The 17,371-nt window shown below is 39.1% G+C and overlaps 1 long non-coding RNA gene across 4 annotated transcripts in view; it reads left to right on the forward strand.

The window, feature by feature from the left end:
* The first annotated feature begins 1,392 nt into the window (after nt 1–1,392).
* The window catches only part of LOC140632707 (uncharacterized), a 668,295-nt gene continuing 652,316 nt past the window's right edge, over nt 1,393–17,371 (forward strand). For 3 of the 4 annotated variants that reach the window (XR_012030353.1, XR_012030351.1, XR_012030352.1), the window contains exon 1: nt 1,394–1,555. This is a non-coding gene — a long non-coding RNA (uncharacterized lncRNA). Of the gene's footprint in view, nt 1,556–17,371 lie in introns of all 4 variants that reach the window. The other variant, XR_012030354.1, reaches the window with a different exon arrangement.

A 17,371-nucleotide genomic window follows, 5' to 3' on the forward strand; every position in this document is an offset into this window, starting at 1 on the left:
TGAAATAGAAACTTCCAACTTACAAGATTAAGGCTGCTCTGGGTGAACACAGCCCATAAATCATCAGGGTCTATCTTATATTGACTTTCCATTTGGCTCAAAGCATTAATCTAGATACAGCAGGATGAATTAGTGATTATATAGACTTTGCCCTGCCCCACTAAGATGGTATCTAGGCTAAGTCCATCATTACTAACAGCCCTAGCCAGTGAGTTGACGCTGACCCAAATGCAATCCAGGTTGAGGTGGTGACATTGATCCCTTAAGTCAAGGACAGATTTTGTGCAAAGTTTTCTAATGAGATGGCTCCCGCTGTAGGGATAACTGCTCATAGGTGCATAAGTGATAAGTTGGTTATTCCTCCAGGAAACTCCCTAGAGTAACCAAGACTCTGCTCATCTTGGAACGATCTTCACAGTCATCTTTGGCTACATAGTCTGCTGATAGTGTTTTCCCGACATTTGTAAATCTTTTATACTCACTCCCAAGGTGCAAGTCAAGGTATTTTGGGGATGGAGGTATGTAAATGTTTGGCTTCCCAACAAGCAGTATGGTCCTGGGGACACGAGTGGTGTCTTTGGAAAGAAAGTAGCATTTCTACTGTTGTGCCCTCCCACGTGAGATATACCATGGGTCACAGAGACCAGGATGACAACGCCTCCAGTGTGGTGTTGCAGCTGACTGCTAAGCCTTAGGCTTCCCAGTTTATTTTGAATAATTGAATCGAGACTTTGATTTCAGAAGGAATAACTGAGGACAGCTAGTTCAATCTTTCCTGTCCACACCACAAGCCAGGGGGCGTTTTTCTGTTGTATGGAATGACTTAGACTGGGAAGTGGGGAGGCAAGAACATCAAGATGTGTTAATAGATATTTTGTGTGGGGAGTTGGGGGGCTGAGGCCATCCTGCTCTTTCTCTTGGACTTATCAGTAAGGCAAACAGTGAGGAAATTGTAGGCAGGGTCACCTAGTGGGGGATGAAACACCTGCCAGTCCGCTGAACTTAAGGTGCTTACAATAGTTTAAAGAGTTGTACTACATTTCCTTTCATAAGGAAGGTTCCATGTGTGAAATTCCTCCTTCCTTTAAATCGTCCAAGGATCTAAGATGCTCCCTATCTAGGTGTCTGAGTTGTTGTGTGCTCTCTCTCTCCACTGTCACAAAATTGTAGTCTTTAAGTAACTTTATGTTTTTCTAGTGATACCCTACTTACTCTCAAACTTTTTTTCCAGAAATATGAGGTGTGAGAGGGACAGAACATCATTATAAAACTTATTGAGACCCTAAATTGTGCCAACCTCAGCCAACTGAGCCCTTGTAGGGGTTCTTATGAGGTCATTATAATGATCTAAGGTCATTGGACGATACTGGTCATTATTCTTATGACCTAAGACCATGTCATTCTAACAAAAGAATACAGGCAGCTGAACTGGAATCAAGTTAGAATCCCCCAGCATCATTTTTGATTGGGTTGTCATCCAGAGTGTTTGAACCAGATTGGCCTGGAGTCAGTGGGAAGTGGGGAAGGTGATGCATCATGCCCAGGACTAGTCAAGGTAAGATTCTGAATTTTCAGAATTGGTCTATATAAATCCCACTATCCCTTTGTCTCCTGATCATTATCTAGGGATTAATTATTCTTTGTTGTGTATTACTCCAATCTTACTTGTACTTTTTCATAAGTCATATTGGTTATCTCTCTACATGTCTGTTTTTCCTAAAAATAGTAAGTTCTTTAAGGCAAGGAATTTTGACCTTCACTTCTGTATTCCTAGGGCTTAAGAGGGTACCTGGTACTGTAGAAAGACTTAAAAAAGTGTTTCTTGGGGTACCTTGGAAGCTCAGTCTTGATCTCAGGGTCATGAGTTCAAGTCCCATATTCCATGCTGGGCATGGAGCTTATTTCAAACACACACACACACACACACACACACACACATATGTGTTCAGTGTTTTTGAACTAGATTCAATGGTGAAAGATGGACTAGGATAACATTATTCAAATCAACTGTGGCTTGTATAAAATCCACAGAATCTGATTAAAAGGAAACGATTATTGATTCGTTATGTGTAGAGGAAAAAATATATTTGGGGATAAATATTACATATTTCTTTAAAAATTCTATAATTGCATATAACCAGGAAAAAGTCAATAAAAATTTAGGAGATTAGTATATGTTTCTTGTGTTTTTCTTTCTCCCATTGCATTAAACTATTTAGTAATGTTTTGACATTTAATAGCTATAGAATTATTTGATTGGATTATATTAATTTTTCGGTCTTAATGATGCTTATCAAATTAGTTCATTAAAGTAGAAAAATCAGACTAAATTTCAGAATGCCTGCTTGAGATAAATACCAACTTCATGAAACTAAAAAAGAGGCAAGCACTTAATTAGATTTCTTCAAGTTTTGTTCAGATATCTTGTGTTGAGTTTGGGCAACAATGGGGAAAGGGCTCTGGTTCTCTGGTTTAAGTACTGATGCGCTTATAGTTGGAGAAGTTCAGCCAGCCTGTTTTATAAAGGCAACATGAGAAGAGAAATTGCTGTAGATTAGTGAATGGTCTATGAATGGCATGGGTAATCACAGACTGGTCTCAGGCCATGGTGACTCAGTGGCATGCTTTACTTGCCGACTTTCAAGTCTGAGTTACTGCTTTACTGCTGGCCTACAGGCTCACTTTTCCTTGTTCTTCTCATTTCTTCTGAATGCACTCCCCAGGAAGTGAAAGTTACAACTTGCCTTGATGGACATTCCAGAGCCTTTAGACTTTATGGACATAGAGAATGTATTCAGAAACTTCCTGCTTGGGGATCACACCCTTTGTTCTTTTGTGCATATCCTAAGTGAACTTTGCTCCAGACAAATTAGCCTAGGGTGAGGCGTTAAAAAGAGGAGATTCCAAGAAAGACACAAAACACAGGAAAAGGGAGTCCTCATTCATTTCCATTTATGTTCCTATTTTTAGCCAAACATTTATCATTTTCATCTTTAATTCCTCCTAAGAATGTGAGTAATTCATGGTTTCCTTTTGTTGGGAGCATAAAATTGCTTCTGTCCTTGAAAGTTTTTAAGCATTGGTTAACTAAGGGGCAAGAAATCCTTACATTAAATGAGGAAACAACCTCACCAACATGTGGGCTTGAGGGTTTTACTATCTGGAATTTGAGATAACACTATAGATGTTACAAATGAATTATGCTCAATCACAATATCCCACCTTGTGCAAATCTTAATATCATTAAGCAAAATGTTGCCCTTCTAGTGTTTGATTCAGCAGAATATCGATGTCATTTTTTTTTTTTCCTAGGATGTATTACCTGACTGCTGGGACATTATTAGAAAAACATAGAAAGGGAGACAGAATGTAAAGACTGCTAACTCTGGGAAACGAACTAGGGGTGGTAGAAGGGGAGGAGGGTGGGGGGTGGGAGTGAATGGGTGACGGGCACTGGGGGTTATTCTGTATGTTAGTAAGTTGTACACCAATAAAAAATAAATTAAAAAAAAAAGAAAAACATATCACACGTGTTATGGTTGATTGTGTGTATGTTGAGTACGCATCTGGCTTATTAGTGACTTGATGGGGAAAGAAGAAATTTCTCGTTGTACCTCAGTCTATCCATTATCTAGCCCTGTACTTGGTAGAGAGGAAACACATTGTCCATTGCTTGTTGAACTGAAGTAAATCCCAGTCTCATCTAAAAACTTACTATGGTTGCTTAATTTTAATAGGGACATGAAGATGAATTGTCATAATGATTTCATTCATGAGCAAGAATTTCTCTTCTTAAATTAAGATTGTAGTACAGGCTTTCCTTTCCTTGTTTTGTAATACTATGGTCGTGCTCTAAGTTACCACTTTTGGTATTTTTGTGGAATCTTACTGGATTCCTCAGTCAGGCTTCTCTTTCAGAACTGCTTCTTCTATTACATCTTTGCTCAAAATCCTTGGAAACATCCCCATTAGGAAGGGGTGAAGGGGGCTACTTTGCATCCCTTGCAGTGGCTGGCATGGCGCTTTGTGCAGTTACTCAGTGGATGCTGATTAACTGGGAGATGTCAGCCTGGAGGTGGTTCTGACACTGGGCTGCTGAGCTCTGCTTTTAGCCACATCTTGTTAAATTCATGTATCAATGATGTGTATGAATACATAGAATGTATGCTTATCAGATTTGCAAATGACCTGAGGCTGAGATGGATAGCAAATATATTAGATGACAGAATCAGAATCTGAAAACATTTTGACAAGCTTCCTTTAACAGGATGAAATTTAATAGGGATAAAGGTAAAAGCTTACCTTAAAAGCAAAACAAAAAACAGAAAACTTCTGCTGAGGAACTGCATGTAGAAATGTGGAAGATTCTCAGAATGCACCATTAGTGGTACAGAAGCCACAGGCCAATGGAGTCATAGATTATTTGGAGAATAGAAGGAAGGAGGTGAAGGTTGCTCCATTGGCATTGGTTAGACCCCATCTGAAGCCTTGTGTGCAGTTCTGGGTTCATTACTGTCACAGACATATAGACAACTTGGAATCTAGGTAGGGGATGTCACTGGTTCTGAAATCTATGCTGTGAAATGAATATTTTTTGATGATAAGAGAAATTTTATAGGATATATGCTGGTATTTGTTTTTTTAGCAGTGGAAATACCATCACAAGGAAAAGAGATTTGTCTGGTATTGCATGTTCTCAAAGGTTTGACTAGCATTTAGCTATCTGTCAGTTATAGGGAAAACAAGTATGGTTAACTCTCAGGAAAAACTTTTGAATAACCAGCTTTTAATTAAATCATAAATTGCCCAGGAAAACATCAAGTTTCCAATTTCTTTCCAAGATAGGGAAAAATCCAGTAGGAAAAGGCTGCATGAAAACAACAGATACCACTACATACTTATTAGAATGGCTAAAATCCAAAACTCTGACAACACCAAATGCTGGCAAGGATGTAGAACAACGAGAACTCCTACTCAGTTCTGGTGGGAATGCAAAATGGTATAACCACTTTGGAAGACAGCTTGGCAGTGTCTTGCAAAACTAAATATACTCTTATCATACCACGCAGCAACCATGTTCTTTGATATTTACCCACATGAGTTGAAAACTTATGTCCACACAAAAACATGCACTCAGATGTTTATAGCAGCTCTATTCATAATTGCCAAAACTCAGATCCAACCAAGATGTACTTCTGAAGGTGAATGGATAAACAAACTGTGGCACATCCAGTTTTTATTTATTAGTCAGTAATAAAAAGAAATGAGCTAATCAGGCCATGAAAAGACATGGAAGAACCTTAAGTGCATTTTGTTAAGTGACAAAAATCAATCTGAAAGGGTCACGTGATGAATGATTCGGAGTATATCACAGTTTGGAAATGACAAAACTGTGAAACACTAAGAAGATCAGTGGTTGGCAGAGGTGGAATGGGAAATGGGGAGGGATGACTAGGTGGGATACAGGGGGCTTTCAAGCAATGGTTTCTGCATATTATCATTTTGCTTTTTCTGCATGATATTATACTGGTGGGTACATATAATTATATTTGTTAAAACCAACAGAATATACAACAGCAAGAGTGAGGTTTAATGTGAACTATGGACTTTGGGTGACAGTGGCATGTCGATGTAGGTTCACAGATTGTAACAAATGTACCACACTAGTGCAGGATACTAATAATAGGGGAACCTGTGTATGGGGTTGGTGGGGCATATGGGAACTCTCTGTACTTTCTGTGCACCTAAAACGACTCTTTCATAAAAGGATCCATGAGCTAGTGATGGGGTAGGGCATAGTGACTGGGGTCTACTGGGCTGAGGCTTTTCCTATGGTATTTGATAAGGGTTCATAGAGATTGCAGTGGAGGAAGAGACCTCAGTAGCAGAGGAGCAGTGCTCAGTGTCAGGTCCAAAGGACACTTGGAGATCACAGATGGGAACTGCAAATAAAGAGGAATTTATACGGAAGAGTATCAGGCAACAGGAGAGGAAGCCTCCAAGATAGAAAACAAAAGCATAGCAAGTTGTTAAGTTGTCATAGCTTCAGGACTCTGAGGTGGGACAGCTGGTTCAAAGGCATGTAGAATGGCTGGCTGGCCTTGAACTTCCTGTCTCTGGGCAATTCACAATAAACTAGGGGACTCCTTTCTGGATATGCTACACACATGGACACTGACACACACATACACACACACACATATACATACCCACATGTACACACACGTGTGTGTATATAGACACACTTACAACATATATACACACATACAGATATGTTTATATGTAAATGCATAGGCACATGAATAAATAGGATAATTTTAGATACTGATAAGCACTATTCAGGAAATAAAATAGATCCATCAATGGAAATGACACAAGCAGGGTGCTTCATCAAGGGGGGTCAGGCAAGGTCTCTATGGAGTAGACAGACATTGGAGCTCTTGCTGGAAAGATGCAAAGAAAGCAGATGGGAGAAGAACTGAAGAAATAACACGGCAGCCAAACTACATATTTTTGTACTTAATTATTAATATTCTATTAGTTTCCTTTGGGAGAGAGAGCGAGAGAGAGCGAGCAAGCGAATGTGTTATGCAGGTAGTAAGGGAGAAGGGAGATTATTTAGAAAGCAAAGAAAGAAAAGACAAAAATAGAAACCAAGTCATTTCAAGGGTTGAACCTAAGAATTTTGCAAAAAGTGTTTAGAAAGACATGGAACTCTAGTATTTACCAAGAATGACATTAGATCATTTTTCTTGTAATGGATCTGAAGAATAGTTTCCTATCCAGCCTGGGAAAATTTGATTACTTTCCCAAGTTAAAAAAGATAAGCAAGGATTGCGATAATAGCTTTGGATCAGAATTTCTAGAATTAAAAAAACATTTTTTGGATGAATTATCTAGCACAAACTGTATACCTCTCAGAGCAGAACATTTATTTGTGAGTGTGGCATTTTTTTTTCTTTTAAAAGAGGTAACAGGAAAAGAGCACGGTAAGAAAGACTGTGAAATGACCACGCTGTGCACACCGTGGAGGACGTGTCTTCTGCTTCGTGTGGCCCGGGGGGAGATGTGAAGAGATGAAACACGTTCAGTTGTGCACACACGCTTTGCAAGTGTGCACGAAGAGCCAGAACAGCTAAGAGGGGAGACCGGAGTGGGGACAGGGAGTGGCAGGAGAGAAGTGGGGCGGATATGATGGCCAAGCAGCAACATACCGAAGAGAAAGAGGAGAGGGAGGAGAAAGGCCCATGACTCCCTGTGATATGACCTGGGCAAGAACGTTTAGGCCACGAACTCATGAAGAGATGCACGGGCGGGTCACAGATGATCTGGTAACGCCGACCAGTGCCAAGCTGCAGTTGTCTGAGTAAGGTTACCTGTAAGAAATCAAAAGTGTCATGTTCTCTTGTCTTTTTGAGTAGATGTGTCCTCCCCATGTTCCTGTCCTGTGAAAAGGCAGGTACTCGTCAGGCTTGGTCACACCTGTTTTAAGGTCTTACCCATGATTTTGGTGGGTGGCCCTCAAAATGCTCGCCCACCACTGTTCACATCTCTAGGCTGCAGTGGGGAATCGGGGAAGGGCTGTCCTACATGCTGCTCCTCCGACTCCCACCCCTGCGACTGCTGTCAAACAGTTGCTCTCAAGGTCACACATCTGCAAATTCAAATTCAAGGGAACCCATTCAACACAGTGAAATTAAGTAATAATTTAAGTGGATATACTTCAGCACAAAAGGATTTATTCTGGTGTGTTTTTAGGGCTTGGTACGACACACTGATACAAAAATACTAAATCACCAGGAGAAAAAAAAAAAAACACCAAAAAAGTAGTATCGTAGAGGATGTGAGAAGGGGAAAAAAAAGAACAAAGGACTTTTCTCCAATCAAATGCAAATGAAAATGACCCGCAAGATTCTGAAAACACTCTTTCTCCTGACAATGAACATTTTCATGCAGTGAAATCCATTTTTGAGACTCATTAGCAAACGCTGTGATCTTGCTTATTTTGTATAGCAGCGTCTGGTTATTTCAAATTGATTAGGAGACCTCTGATGTGGGAGAGCGAATCACTGAACTACCCCAGGTATTTCTGTAATTGGTTATCATGCTTAATTACAAATGTTTCAGCACAGCCAATTTATTCTGGAGCAGATTTTCCCTGCCTTTCCGCTGCCGCTCCTGCCAGTGCTGTTTTCTGTTTGCAGGGAGAGAAGGGAGAGAGAGAGAGAGAGAGAGAGAGAGAGAGAGAGAGAGAGAGCATGTGCACGCAAATTAACCTTCTCCTGGGCATGTTTTGGTCCTAAAAAAAGCAGATTAATGGATTGATAGATTCATTCAAGGTATTTCATCAATAGCAGTGGTTGAAAAGGAAAGAAATGGAAACATGTATGTATTGGTTTGCAGTGGGAGGTCACTCATTGCAAACTGTTACCAATCTTCCTTGGTTCTATTATTTCCATTAACTAGTGCTGAGAGCTGGAAGTTCAGTGCTCTCATCTCTCTCACCCTGCCACGGTGCTGGCTGACCTTCCTGTATTCAATCCACTTGCTCCCGAGCTCATCAGAAATAAATGGACTAGAATAGAACAGAATATGGCTCCACATTGCGCTATTCATCGTCTGGCGATCCTGAAGATCTGAGCAACTGGCTAGTTGTGCTGGTGTCCTGGGCTGCAGACGGAGCACGCATTACATTCTCCACAGTCGCTCATTCACAGCCTGGGGCATTCCAGAACCCAATGATGGGAGGTGGGATTCTGGCCAGGGTCCTGCCTTGTGCCTCCTGCCTTGGCCCTTCTGTGAAGATCTGCATGAACTTTGCAGCACCAAAGATTGCTGCCAAGACCCCGAGTTTGACATCTTATGATTAGAATGAAACTTAGGGAAATGTGGACATTTTCCCCCAGGCCATTCCTGCTGGAGACTATACAGCACCTGTTAAGAAGTGTCTTCTTACCTGTGATACGACAGATTTTTTTTTGGGTACAAAAGCAAAACATGTGTTATGTCATGTCCACTTTGATTTCCGTCTAAACTTTCCAATCTAAAGAGTGTTGCCATCGTTATATTAAGAATTAAAGTAAACTTTCCTGTTTACTTTAGGAAAAAATCCTATTGCTAAAGATCCTATTGCTAAAGAATGGGAGGGGGTTAGATTCGATCTAGTGTAATTCCCCATTGGTGAAATTCCCTGGATATCTGTGGGAAATTATTTAAAAAGTGGTGCGGGGAGGGCTTCTTGAAATAAGTGAGGCTAATTTGCCTTCCAGATGACAGAGATCAAGACAAGGCAAGTGACTTTTCAAGGTCAATAGTGGCGGAGCTGAAATCAGAATCTAGCTTTACTTTAGATGATGAGGAAAAGAAAAAGTTTTCTGTTTTCTCTGTAATCACCCAAACTAGCATCCTCCCTATGTCAGGAATTTTCTATCCCTAGAGAGTAATTTCATTTTGCTTTTGTTGTGCCGATATATAGGCATTATTGATGATAATATGATTAATCATTAGGAATGATATTTCAAATTGAAAATTTCACTTTTTAATTTTCTTATTTCAGAATCTAGTGAAATTGTGTTTTTTTTTTTTTTTTTTTTTTTTTAGTATTTGAGTACATAGAGACAGTACTTCTGTGGTGAAGAGATCTATTTTATAGTTTCTGCTATTTACTATCAGCACTTTAGTAAACTTATGTAAATCATTATCGAGGGTGAGAATTAATTTTAAGAAAAGTAGCCGTTGGCAACATTCACATAAATGTGTGAGAAAAATATTCCAAATGGGGATTTTATAGTCACTGAAGGAAAAGCTCTTCTGTTATATTAGAGCTGCCAAAGAATTCAGAACTCGAAAGATCCAAATGACAGCAAAGCAGATTGAAGCCACTCTTCCCTCTACATTCTCCTTTCTTTATGCATTCAGGGCTCTGCATCAAGAAAACTTATATGCAAGGGGTGCAGAACAGATCCAATTATACAGAGCTCTAGCTAATGTCTGATGCTTTAAGTACTTTTCAAAATTTCTGTGGATCACCATAGAGCCACCTCTCAATTTCTCAAAGTAATGAGGAAATTACCCCAAAACCCATAGAATGAAGTAATTGGTTCTCATTACCAATTTTATTTTGATGCCTAATTGCACTTCATACCCACATATTGATTCAAAAAACTGGACAGTCAAGTAGCACTTACTATCATTTATTATATGGCTATGGAGAGAACATTTGAAAGGAAGTTTTTGCTGCTCCAAAAATTCTGCAAGAATTTGCACACAGTTTGATAGAGTGCTATGATTCATTGAAAACCAGACCTGACACCAGTGAGTGGAACGGGCCTTGGGAGGTTCTTGATCAGTAGGAAGGATACCATTGCATTTGAGGAGCGGCCCTGGGTGAAGGTGGTGATGTATGTGTCTTCTGACACCTATTATGGGCCTAAATGAGCATGGACAAAAGTTTGAGGGACTTTGGCATGAGAGTCCACTGAGAATGATGAACTAGGCAAATTTTTGTTTGAGGGGCATACTTTAGATTTTCTGCTCTGTTTTAGGAAGGGGAAGACCCCACTAATCTTTGTTAGAAAACACCAGAGGGCTGCAAATGTCCATAAAATTAGCTCATTTCATTCTGGCTTCCTTTAGATCACCACATTAACAAAATAGAAAAAAATGTACATTTGACATTTTCACTCATGGGAAATTTCTGGAGCCCTCTTATAAGCCAAGCAATGGACCAGGAGCTTTTGCTTGCCTATTGGGGCCCAAGCAACAGAAAACACCCTAAAAATAGGAAATTTGGGAAGGATATAATAATAGGACAATTAAAAAAATATGTAGGTTTTGTGTAGAAGAACTCTGAGAGCTGGTGAGTTACTTTAGGGCTACGAAGTATAGAATTAGAATGTCTTCATTTTAATGAAGTTGGAAGTCAGAGGAAGGACTGACCCTCAGGAGTTCTATCAGGAGGGATACTGAACAGTTAGCCTTTAGAGAAAAAGCTGGAAGAGTAAGCACTTTCCCCCAATTCTCCTTCCTCCATCACATCTCATGCTGGGGCTTTCTATTGGCTGAACTCCATTGGAAATGGGAGGAGCAGGGAGCTCTGTTGATGCGGTCCATTGTGGGTGCACATTTTGGTGGACAGATCAGGGTGTAGAGGGAGGTCAGTAGAAAGGGAATGTCCTGAGAATGCCGAGGATGCACGTTTTCTCTCAGTTCATTGCGGAGTAGTGCGCAGTGTAGGGCACGGTTTTTAGTTGCAACAACAGAAACCCAACTTTGGCTGGCTTAAAGCAGGAAAGGATTTAGAGAGCCTTCTGGAAGCCCTGGGACACCTGGAAAGCCAGGTTCTGGGGGGACACCACTGCTTCTTACTCTGAGTTTTCGTCAGAGACACTATTGCTGCTGCTACTCCGGTAACTGCTAGTTTTGCCTTCACAGCCAGTGATTCTTTCTCATGGACGCTTTTCCTCGTTTTACCAGCTGCTGATTTAGAACGAGTGTGTGCCTAAGACTGGCAGACTTTAGGTCTCTTGATTGAACTTTGCTTCAAAAGAAGGTGGAAGAGTGAGTACTTGGCATCATTAGCTTTCTAGAGAGGGACAGCGCGTCTTAGAAGAATTTTTAGGTAAAGAATTCTCCAAATTTAGAGATGACAGTCCAGTGATGGGTGTCCAAAGAGCATGTCAGATGTCACCACATGTGGATTTTATTAATGCCTTTTTGCAGTTGAAGATCAGGTTCAGAGAGGCTAAAAAACTTGCCAAATTTATAGCTTTAGTTGAGAATCAAACCTTAAGAGCAGGTTTTGGCTCTTTCTACTATGTCAAAATTTCTCTCAACTCTTTCCGATAATTCAATCTGATTTCCACTTTAGTGAATTCGTTTGCTTTTTAAGACAGCACTGAATATTTTTTTGAAAGTGCAAATGATTCTCAAGTTAACTTGGATGAAGAAATGTATGAGAAAAACATAAAAAACAAGGAATAGTGAGAGGAGATATGTGTTCTGAGTATTGAAATGTAATAGAATGCTGTAGTAATAGGAATAGTGTGGTATAGGTACAGAGACATACAGATTAATAGTCAACTCGAAGTTCCAAAAATAGATCCACCCAAGTGTAATACTGAGAGTGTGACAAAAGTGGAATTTTAATACAGCAGAGGAAGGGGTAGATGTTACCAATTTGTGGGGATCACCTGCTGACCATTTGATTAAAAAAATTACATCCTACACTAATTGAGTTCCAAAGGCATTAAATGTTTTAAAATGAAAAGTGGAAAAGAACAAAAGAAAATGTAGGTGGATAGTTATGTGATCTTATCTGTATAAAATGTTTTTAAGTATGGCACCAAAGTGAAAAAGACAGAGAAAACTATTCCTAGACTAGTATGTAAAAAGTAAACATTTCTTCGTAGCAATCACAATACAATACATTGCCACCTGGAAAAACACTTGCAAAATATATAAAATAAAAGAGCTAACATTCTTAGTATGTATAGAGAAAAATTCACAGAAGAAGACAGGATATAGCCAATTAACATATGAAAGGAAGTTAATCTCATTTGTAAAGTAATCAAATGAATTCATGTTTCAACAAAGTTAGCAGAAATTAAAGCAATTAACAATATCAGAATTGGATTAGTGTTTTTGGAGAGTTATTTGACATTATGAACCAAAACTCTTTAAAATGCAAGTACTCTTTATTCAAAAAATTTTACTTCCAGGAATTTTTCGTCTTGAAATAGTTCAAGACACACATAATTTATATGGAGATGAATATTACAATGTTATTTTTAACTGAAAAAATTAGGAAAAGAATTACTCATTATTCATAAACTGAGGATGCTAAATGATCCATGTAGATTTATAAAGTGGAATAGTATTTAGTCATGAGAAGGCACCTATCTGTCTTCGGATATCAAAAGAGATCCATGATATATTTTTAGTTGAAAAAAATAAGGCATAAAATACTATGAATAGCATATGTAATATTTGTAAGAAAAAAGTATTATATTTAGAAATAACTGGGAAGTTTATGCTCTAAATTATAAACAGTGATTTTTACCTCACTAGTAGCATCAAAATAGCATTTAGTTTTCCTTTACCCATTTTGACATTTTCTAATTGTCTTATGATTAAACATTAAAAAGCACAATAAAAAACAAGCCATTTCTGTTTTGAAAAGTGAAGTAATAGATATGTATCATCATGAAGTAACATATAAAGACTAGTTTCCATTTCTTATTTTACATGATTTTTCTAGCATAATTGTGTGTGTGTATGAGAGAGAGAGATTGAGAGAGAAAGAAAAAGGTAGAGAGAGGCAAGGAGGAGAGAACGATTTGTCCTAATTTTCAATCCTCGGATGATGGGTAGGGGGAGAACTGAGGACTGTCACCTACACCTAAATCCTATTTCTATCACAAGACCTTTCTTAATTCTAAAGGCCCACTCGGTAGGTGAGGTTAGGTTTGATATCAGTCCTGGAGGGAGCCGATAGGGCCTCAGCTCTGAGAACTAAGCAACTTCGCTCTTCTGGGTTGCTGCTCTGAAACCCAACTCCTAGAGAGTGGGCTTTTCTGTGGGTGGGCTGTGGATAGAGAGAAGGAAGACAGTGGCTTACAAAGAAGAAATAAAAGAGAAAAAGGGAAAGACCATGTATAGAGAGGAACAGGAAACAGAGCCCATAAAAAAATAAAGGAGAGAGTCAGACAGTTAAATAAAGGAGAAGCTCGTTTAAACTTCTTCCTAGTGTACGATGAAATGGATCAGTGATCCTCTCCATCCTGTTCTTAGAACAGATAAGGGAGCCGAGGCCCCAAGAATTTAGGTGACGTGCTCAAAGCCATTCGATTAATCAACACAGATCTAAGACTGAATTCAGGTCTAACCCAGTGATGTTTCTACTGCACATAGTTCTTTCAGGAGGTGTTAGAGCAGCAAGGTCATCATTAATTAATGAAATTAGTGTAGAACAGTTACAGACATTAGTACAGCAAGATGACTAATAATCTCAAGGGTTTGAGATTGCTTCTTTTATAGGGATTTTGCTACTTTTTATTTTGTCTAATTCATAAAGTTTAGTAGTTTTTTTTTTTTTCCTAAAACAGAATATTGTGTTTAGGAAAGTGCCTTTCAATATGAGAGGGCTCACATGAGACACATAGAGCTAATTTTCCAAATAGTTGAATAATAATCTGTGAAGGTCCCAAAGAATAGAGACCTGATGATAGTAACACTTATTTTTCTTGAGCAAGTATGTTCATGTTTTCTGTTGGAAAAGATCAAAGGACCAATACTCAAGAGACAACTTCAAAAGGCAAGTCAGCGTTTTTGACCAAGTTTTCTCTCTTTGCATATAGGCAATACACGGCAAGAACAGCAGCAAAGGGATTTGCCAAGTGAAAGGAAAGAACGTTTGAAGCAAGAGAGAAATAATTTCCTAGCAAGAAGGGCTATGTGATGATGGTTCAGCTGGTGATCCATTATGCCTGTTAAGAGGCCAAAGAGAACTGTAGATCTCTCAGGTCCATGGGGGCAGAGGCAAGGGAATAAGTTGAAGGGAACATCGGAATAAATGAAGTGCCTTAACAGCTGAAAAAGGCTGATGGATGTGCTCCGCACCTCAGAAGACAGAGCTCCCAGCAGGAGAATAAAGAGTGCAACAGAGCAGAGCCTGCTAGAACCACACAGTTAGGGAACTGATCCTCTAATAACCTCCCGTTTCAGGAGTTTATAATGTGCTATAAAAACCCCCTGTCTCTAGACTAAAACCTGGCACGACCACACTTAACTGCATTTTACTGCCATCACACAAATCCCCGATTTGCTGTTACTTTCTCTTAAATAGGGCTGGATCTATTTTCAGCATTGCAGGTGCCAAGATGTTTTGTAAAAATTCTCCGTGGAGAATGGATTTGATTTTTAAAATGCAGAAACTGGATTTCAATTCTTAAATTGAAATGCTGGACTAGGCACCAAGGACATTTTGATTAAATCATGCCTATGTTCAGGCTATTAATTCCAACGCGGATGGTGTCTGTAGATACAGAAAACTACTTGAAAAGCAGAGATAGTCAGAGTCTCCAATGGGTGAAGGTCACCCAATAGCTAACCCTCTTCAGTGGCCTTCATGACAAAATTTCGAGAAGTTTTTACTTCTGACACATATCTGCAGTTCCATTTATGATCAGTGAAGACGAAATGAAATCTTTTACTTTGTAGAAGAGTCTACCCATACTTAAAAAAATTGACCCAATAATAGACCTGGTGCTTACATGTGTGTTTCAAATATTGCAATCACCAGTAATGAGTATTCTTATACTCATCATCAGACACAGTTTTATTTCAGTGGTTGGTTATGGGTCATGATCTGTCCATTCTATGCTAACTAGAATGTTCTGTGTTAACTAAAACAGGCTAACTAGAATCCTAGTTAAATTAAAGGGTTGTACGCGGTCAAATTCAGAATTCAGAATCGGAAATAAAAGTCAGGTCTCTCCTTTTCTTTTCTTTCTTTTTTTTTTGTATCTCTCCTTTTCTACATCATGCTCTATAATCAGAGTACACGATAACATATTGTCATTATTCACTATTTTCCAAATACCTCTTCCTGGGCACATAGGATATGCTTACAAAGTAGAGGAGGAAAAAGGCTGCTGTCATGGATGCATAAGAGACTGAAGTAAAAAATCACACTTAACTGTTTAGAGAACCAAAAGCCTAAGTAAACAATTTATAATATTTTATATTTTCTCAGATTCGTTCCTGAAGAAAGGTTCACTTTGATAATCCAGCTGTTCCAGCTAATTATTTTCAAAGTGAACTGTTGTTTGCTCTCGCCTCTATTGGTTTATTTACTTTGAAGTTAGAGGCCCAGCTTCAAGCCGATATTTTGAATTCAAAGGTCAAGATAATCCCCTTCTTCCTATTTTGAGGACCTAGTTGGCTAAATATGCTCTTGTAGGGAAGAAAAGTTTTGTACAATGGGTGGAAAAACCTTATAGTTTTCCCACCTTTAAGCTACATGCTGTGTTTTTCTTTCTCTTGTCACCAAGGCCGGTGTATGGAGTATTAAAAAGCCCCCTTACATTTACCCATAGATTATTATTTTAATTGATCAAGGCTGAGTTCCGGAAATAGACTAAGAACTTTCACAGGGTCTCTCTCTTGTACGTGGGTCCTTTGCAAGCATTTTGATTCTGTTTTTAAGGTTGAACTCTTTTACTTTAATTACCCGGATTATGGAATGGTGTATTGCTTTTTATCAAAACTTCTTCAGTTCTTCTTGTGTTTTTGGAACTCTGTGAGTCCATTGGTGCAATGATTAGAGTGTAACTGTCTGTAGTTGTTTTTGTCCAATTTTCTGAAGTAGTCTGTATGATAAAGTTCTAACCGGGATCTGTCTGTATGTGGTGCGCTTGGAATGTGTAAAAGAAACACATTGTCTAGCCTGGGCGATGGCTTCCTGGAAGAATGTCTTGAGTTGAATCTTGAACAATCAGTATAAGCTGCCAAATGCGTGTTTTTTTTTTTTTTTGTTTTTTTTTTACACATGAAGGCGGAAGGAACTGTGGGTGAATTTCTAGAGATAAGAAAATATGGTGAATTCATAAAATTTAGTGTGACTGGAATGTGGGGTGTATGTGTAGAAGGAAGGGGATTAATGTGGAGGAGAAAGCTAGGACCTGAAGTCTGGAAGGTAGGCAGGTGTATAATGGCCTCGGTGGCCAATTGTATACAGTTAGACCAACTACTTACCATGCTGCGCTGGAGCCCTGTGAGAGCTTTAGAATTCATCATTGTGCCACCCAGCATGCTGTTTTCCAGGCTTCATAAATTGACGGTCTCTCAGCTGAGTAGAGCAGTTTGCTGAGCTTCCCAGTGGCAGGGCTTACCCTTTCCAGGGGCAGCAAATTCCTTTGGATCTCTTCCTTCCTTTTTTTCCCTCCTGTGCTTTTACAGTTCCTGATTCTTTCCCAGATACAAACTCTTGTATTAATGGGTAAATCTAGATTAAAGTTATCCCTCCCTTGTCACATATTTGCATTTGAGCCAGGAATCCTCAGAAATGGCTTTCTTGGCCATCTCAGCCCTGGTGTCAGGCACCAAGAGATGCGAGCTCTCAGCTCATCTCAAGCGAGGCCATGCAAGGGACTGTCTACACTGACTTCAAAGACATTTAGTTTTGGTGCTTAATCTGCCTGTGAGAGGCTCACCATTACACCTTCTAAAGCTAAACCAAGTATGTGCGGGTGTGTATTTAGATTGAGCATAATGGTGTGTATATGATTTTCTAAATTTAAATTTCTTTCTTTTTTTTTCTTTTCTTTTCTTTTTATTTCTTTTTTTTTTTTTTAGTTTGTGCTTTCAAGAA

Source organism: Canis lupus, chromosome 4 (assembly GCF_048164855.1).
Source record: "Canis lupus baileyi chromosome 4, mCanLup2.hap1, whole genome shotgun sequence".
Classification (NCBI taxonomy): domain Eukaryota; kingdom Metazoa; phylum Chordata; class Mammalia; order Carnivora; family Canidae; genus Canis; species Canis lupus.